This window comes from Sceloporus undulatus, chromosome 8 (genome assembly GCF_019175285.1).
Source record: "Sceloporus undulatus isolate JIND9_A2432 ecotype Alabama chromosome 8, SceUnd_v1.1, whole genome shotgun sequence".
Classification (NCBI taxonomy): domain Eukaryota; kingdom Metazoa; phylum Chordata; class Lepidosauria; order Squamata; family Phrynosomatidae; genus Sceloporus; species Sceloporus undulatus.
Genome location: NC_056529.1, coordinates 8,817,350 through 8,824,091, shown reverse-complemented (window position 1 = coordinate 8,824,091; position 6,742 = coordinate 8,817,350). Strand labels below are relative to the sequence as shown.

General features: G+C 39.8%; 1 protein-coding gene and 1 long non-coding RNA gene across 3 annotated transcripts in view; one reads left to right on the top strand and one right to left on the bottom strand.

Moving 5' to 3' along the window:
• Positions 1 to 1,363, bottom strand: part of PDP2 (pyruvate dehyrogenase phosphatase catalytic subunit 2) — a 10,287-nt gene extending 8,924 nt beyond the window's left edge. For both annotated transcript variants that reach the window (XM_042438307.1, XM_042438308.1), the window contains exon 1: positions 1,306 to 1,363. The gene's annotated coding sequence lies outside the window, so the exon portion shown is untranslated. The remainder of the gene's footprint in view (positions 1 to 1,305) is intronic.
• A 3,167-nt stretch (positions 1,364 to 4,530) lies between these two features.
• LOC121937515 lies at positions 4,531 to 6,628 on the top strand. Its single transcript, XR_006105157.1, has 5 exons — positions 4,531 to 4,646; positions 5,469 to 5,513; positions 6,183 to 6,287; positions 6,397 to 6,486; positions 6,573 to 6,628. It is a non-coding gene; the product is annotated as an uncharacterized LOC121937515 (long non-coding RNA).
• The last annotated feature ends 114 nt before the right edge of the window (positions 6,629 to 6,742 follow it).

Sequence of the window (6,742 nt, the reverse complement as noted above, 5' to 3'; positions counted from 1 at the left end):
AGAAGGTACGTGGAAACAGACAGTAGCCATTCCCACATTGTGTTTTTAATTTTTTAAGTCACCTACGTAAATTGCCCTCGCATTAGCTCCCAAGCCACACACAGGCTATAACTGTTTAATAAATAACTGAATGGGAACTGCTCTTATAACACACAACCTGTAAAAAGGTATGTGAAATGATCACAGGACCAACGGACCAGATTTAGACTTTACACATGGGAGGGATTTCTCTTAATTTTGAATGAAAAGAAAGTGGAGCCAGAATGCTTCACTGAATTCTAGTTCAGCTAATTTAGTGAATGTGAATGCCGAACTGGCTGCCATTGCCGTAAAATACTTGCCATTGCCCGAATTTGGGTGGGTAGTCTACATCAAATGTGAAACCCCAGATTGGTTTGGACTGACTTCCCATTGCCCAAAATTGCATGTAGTAGGCACCATGGTGAAACCCCATGATGCATTCAGATTGCCTTTGGATTATACTTCCAATTTCCCTGTCTGATAAACTCTTAGTCACTCTCTGCCTTGCAGAAAGGCACATGGAAGCCCACTGACAGATGACCACGCACCTCCTCCACCACTTTGCACCATGACCTCCAACCTCCCCGCGAAGCCTCAAGTGGGACCCACACCCTCCAAGTACGAACACAGTAAAGGCTCTTCCTAATGTTTAGGTGGATTCTCTTTTTTCAGTGACAGCTCTGCTGTCAATAGGGCTTGCTGTCTTGAAATCAAAAAGCATCTGAGGAAGTAGACGGAAGCCTAGAAAGCTCATGCTGCCAACTCTCTCTCTTCAATTATCTCAAAGGTGACCACAGATCTCTCTGCAAACGCTCTTGAAAGTATTCAAGACATAGCTTGTTAGTCTGTAGAATCAGTATGTAGAGAGATCTTGTAGCCCCTTAAGACTCACTGAAAGAAAGAAGTTGGCAACAACTCTTGGCCAAAAAGCCAGTTAAAGTAGTGGTCCCCACACTGTGCCCCTTAAGAGATTCTCTGACTTCATCTCCCAAAGCCCTCAGCCATGTGGCCCATTGATTGGCATCTGGGGATGAAGTCCAAAGCCCTTAAAAGGGCACAGTTTGGGGACACTGATTCTATCCACCAATGGTCCCCAAACGTGCCCTTTAAGAGAGATTTTGGACTCATCTCCCAGAAGCCCAGCCATGCTGGACCATAGTCTGGGATTATGGGAGTTGAAGTTCAAAAAATCCTTAAAGGAGAAACAGTTTGGGACCACTGGGTTAGACACCAAAACAAGCCACTGTGGAAGAGGGCAGCCCAAGCGCGTTAAAGGGATACAACCAGATCTATTTCGGCTCCCAACGTCTTTCTATCGTTTCCCCCTCAGGTTCCTCTTCCTTCAGAAGCCCACAAAATGTCACCCCACAAACACAAGGCAACGCTGGAGGCTCCAAGGCTAGCGCCCCGCCCACAGAACGCGCAGCCATTGGCCGCCGCGAGGGCGGGAGAGGGATGCTGCGGCTGATTGGTGGATGGGCGGAGTCAGGCGAGGCCAGCCCAGACACCCGCTCCAACTGAGAGACAGAAAAGGGAGGAAAAAGGGGTCGGGAGGGCGCGAGAAGAAGGTCTTGATCTATCCTCACACGGGAAAAATACTCCTGTTTTACCGACTTAAATGCTATGGTCAGTGCTATGGAAGTAAGATACCCAGTTTTGAACATAAATATATATAACATATAAATATATGCAAATAGTTTTATCATCTATCTATCTATCTATATATGTAAATATATATAATATATATATATATATATACTATTATAACCTATAAATATATAAATTATATAGTATATTTACATATAAAGATGTAAATATATACAATTATATATATGATAATAAATGTATGTAATACATATAAAATGTCTATTATCTAATAAAAAATAAAATACATTATTGCATATAAATATATAAATATATATAAATAATATAAAAGTATATATATAGTAAATATTAATATAATATAACATATAAATATACTATAAATATATATATAATATAATGTATAATACTATATATATAATATGATAAACTATAATATACTATATATCATATCATGTGTGTGTGTGTGTGTGTGTGTGTGTGATATATATATGCTATATATATATAATGTGTTGTTGTGTGCCAAAGCAGAACTCATAAGAATAGCCTGCTGCTAATCTTGGCTTTGCCTCTTTCTTCATTCCCTGCAAAATAAATGAGGCTTGTCCTCTTTCTGAGGGAGGACTCAAAGGTCAAAGACTAGTGGAGAAGCTTTCCAGACTTTCAGTATTCTCCTTTGGGCGGTTAGCATGCTGGGATTAAGTAGTAGTTTGATACCGCTTTAACTGCTGGGATCCCATGCTATGGCATTCTGGGATTTGTAGTTTCGTGAGACATTGAGCCTTCTTCGTCAGAGCGCTCTGGTGCTATAATAAACTACAGTTCCCAGGATTCCCTAGCACAGAGCCAGGGCAGTTAAAGCTGTCTCAAACTGGATTATTCCCATTCAGTCACTCACTGCAGTGATGTTGGGCCAATAACTAAACCTCATCCAAATGTAACTTACATGGGCTGCATCCGTACTGCAGAATCAATGCAGTTTGACACCACTTTAACAATTGTGGTTCCATCCTATGGAAACCAAGGATTTGTAGTTTGTTGTGGCACCAGAGCTTTCTGACAGGGAAGGCTAAATATCTCACAAAACCACAAATTCCAGAATTCCATAGCACTGAATGGTGGTTAAAGCGGTATCAAACTGCTTTAATTCTGCAGCACGGACACAGCCCATGCATCCGCACTGCAGACATAATCCGGTTTGATCCTGATTAAAGTGCCATAGTGGTGCGCCAAATGCTAGAACTGTTGACCACATTTCAAGCAGAAGACCCAAAGTCGGTCTCTTGAGAACGTTTGGAAAGAGAAAAATAGGGGGCTTCCATTGGAAAGGGGAAGAAAAGAATATGTTGCTTTTATAATGAATGAGAGGGTAGCCGGCCAAAGATTTGAAACTGTATATGCTTTAACTATGCTTTGCTAACGGTTGCTGGTGAGACAACAAACGTCTATGGAGAACACATGTAGTTTCTGAATAAAGGTTTTTGTGTTTTCGCTGCTGAAGCCTGGATTTCCGAACCAAAGGGTTCCTGTATATGACAATGTATTGAACTTTGGGATGAATACAGTAAAATGTTCAAGGCAGGTCACAACCCAGATAATATATCTTATCAGAACAAAGATCAGATCTACTAGAATACTCAAATGAATCTAGAAGACTTTAAAACAATGGGTTAAATCCCCAATGTATCTGTTATAGCAAAGCCAACAAGGACTGACAGATTTATTGTCGTAGGAGCTTTTGATATGGTAAAACATGGTGAAATGGCATTTGGTCTATGAAAGCTTATACTTCAACAAATCTGTTAGATTTTAAAGTGCTACAAGTTTGTCAAATATTTCTGCAGCTCTTCAGATTCTTAGACCAGTGGCACTAGATACGCAAAGTGAATAGCATTAAGTTCATAGCCCATTATTTTTCTGTGGTACAGTGTGATACATCCAAAACCACTGTTGGAGATGATGTATACAGTGGCTTCCAAGCTAAGTTTTGCAGATGTTGTTGGACTACAACTCCTAGAATCCCTAGGATTTTGTAGTCAATCAATATTTGAGGACCTCAGTTTGGGATCCACTGCATTAGATAATGGCCTATTTTGTTAGTGTCTTTAAAAAATATAATCATTTAGCAGTCCCTTGACCTTACATAAGATGATGCCACAATTCAAAACATGATGCTTTGTTGTAAGCAGGGAAGAGCATTGCAGTAAGATGCATGCAGAAAGAAGTAATAAAAGGATCCTCAACGCAGGGATCAGGGCTTTCAAACAGTAGCCCCACAGATGAGTTCTCTTCCCAGAGAGGTCTGCCAAAATACCACCTTTCAATTACAACCTCTAGAAAAGTGTATATGTGCTTCCTTTTCATTCTAGAAGACTTTTTATAATTGATGGTTAATTTTTGCAGTATTGCTTGGGACACACTTCTCACTGCCTTTGGGAATTTATTGACTTTAAATGGCTGTTCTTTAAATTTGTTCTTGCAGTTTTATAAATCACTGTATGCTTTGGGGGAAATACTTTATCAAGAGGGACAGATAACATCCCTTCCCTACGTCACAAATATATTTATGCCTACAGACATATTAGGCTATCATAGGCATCAAAAGGACAAAAAGTGTATCTTCAACTGTAGGCTCAGTCATGGTCTTGATACTGATAACACTAGATGCATAGATCAGTCTGTTTTCACATAAGAACTGTTTGCTCTGTGGATAGCTACAAACTGAATTATTAATTCAGGCATTTTGGGGCTGGGGAGAATTACCAGTCACTTGCATCAAGGCAGCTTGGGAGACTCCTTTGTCATCTTGCACTGGCCCTTGAGGTATATCCAGTCAGCCCTCCACATCTGCAGCTTTGACTTTTGCTGATTTGATTATTCACGGATTTTATTAATATCCTCTCTCTAGGAATAGTCTGGAATGCAAAGAGATACTAGCTAGGCTGATCCTGTTCTCTTCCAAGGCCACTGCAGAGCCAGAGCATTGTATTCAGAGCTCTCTAGAGAAAGGAGGGGGTGAGAAGGTGAGTGTGTATACCATAGTCACACACAGTAAAAAAGAGTGGGGGCCAATCACCCATTTGCACTTTACTCTGTAGCTCATTCTATGAGTCTACTGTAACCACTGATTCTTTTGCAAAGCCATGTACAGAAGCAGAAAGCGTAAGTTCAGCCATATTTATGTCCCTCTCACTTTTTGCATCCTAGCTTAGAGTTCAGTTGTATCATTAGCCACATCTCTACTCATAATTGCGCTCTGCTCTGCCCTATTATCTCACGTTGTGCATCCTGTCCCTAAGTCTTGGTTCATTTTGGATTGTCTCACCATAGAGTTTGCATAGTGGAAGACTTTCAAGAGGGAGTTTGCCCTTGCCTCCCTCTGCACAGTGCTATTAAGAGTCAGCTATGGAGTCACTGTGGTTGTCTCTAAAGGGTCCTCTGTCAGTGTCCCATTAATTGTTTGCCAGTTTGTTGTGCTGGATTCAAAAGAAATAGGTATTACCAGAACATTCCCCTTCCTGAAGTTCCTCAAATGTTGTGCTGTACTAAAAGATTTAGGCATTAGCGTAAGATTTCCCCTCCCCTGAAGGCCATCATCCCTCCCTCCTTGAAGTAAGTCATCTATAGAATTCAGTCACTTTCAAACCTGAGAATAAACTAATTTCAGGCTGGGTATGTAGACACTTTCCTTAGAGAAACTCTAGAATTTTTTTTAATCGTAATATTTCCCTGTTTGTAAAGCCTCTCTTACAAAATACTGTGTGATCCTATGTGGCAGATGTTGTGTTATCTGACATTTGACTCTAGTGAAAAGTTGGGAATGTTAAGCTATCATCTCTTTCTAGCAATCGGGAGCCATCTGTGCTGCAGAAGATCAAAGAATTGTGGCAGTAAGTATGAGGTTCAATAATGTTTTTTTATGCTTGATATGTGGGTAAGTTTATAGTTAGGAATAACTTTAGCAATTGTGGCTATTATTGTGGGAGGCAATATACATTCCATTATTGTGGGGATGGAAATGAAATTTAACATTCAGTATGAGTAGTTTGAGAGCCAACACGGTTTAGTGGTTGGACCTTTGGACTACGACTCTGAAGACCAGGATTCGAATCCCAGCTCAGCCATGTTGTCATTGAGCAAGTGGCAGTCACACTCCCTCAGCCTCAGAGGAAGGCAAAGGGGAGAGGTGACTGCCCTGTAAATAAATCCTGCCAAGAAAAAAAGGTGATAGGCTTGCCCTAGGGTTGCTGTGAGTTAATTTTAGGGTAGGTTAATTTTAAATGGCATTTAGTCAAAGACAAAAAAAGTAATGGAATTATAGAATTAAAATTCTAATTGAAAATAATAACTGTAAGCCGCTCAGATAGCCTTTAGGGCTGAAAGGCGGGGTATAAATACCATAAATAAATAAAATAAAACTATTGTAATTGGTACAAATATTAGTGTTGTTGTTGTGGTGGTGGTGGTGATTTGGGTTGTGAAATTATGTAAATGTGGCATTGAGCCATGGCAGTTAAAGTGGGGTCAAACTTCTGACACCTATTTTCTCTATTTTTCAGCTGTTAACGAAGAAGCCAATTATTGGAAGGAAAGTTACATTCATTTGTATCACCAGTCTATACTGTTGAAAACGAGCCAGGAGCAGTATATACAGATGGCTCAAGGTAGGTTAGTTTATGGCTGAAAGGTGGGTATAAACACTGTAAATAAATAAAATAAATAAATAGAATCGTATTTTCTAATTTCTCTTTGTTTCTTTTTCTTTATGCACAGAACTTCTTGCGTCCCAAATAGAAGGATTGAAAACGGCCTACATCTTCCAGCCCCACCATCACCCTTAAATAACTGGCTCTGCCAATACAGGTAAGAATTATTTATTTAAATCTTTTTGGCAGGTGCCTTGACATGGTTTATTATTATTGATTTTCCAATTTTTTTGTGTATTGTAGATTAACAGTTACATCCAGGGAACAAATGAAAAGAGATGATTCCAGCAAGAAAGACTCATTTGTATTTGTTAATGTAAATTAAATATGTTTTCTGTTAAATTATCTACTGACGTCTTGTATTTCCTTCTGGCTGGCTCTGTGGTTTTTCTTGGTTAAACTGTCCACCAGAT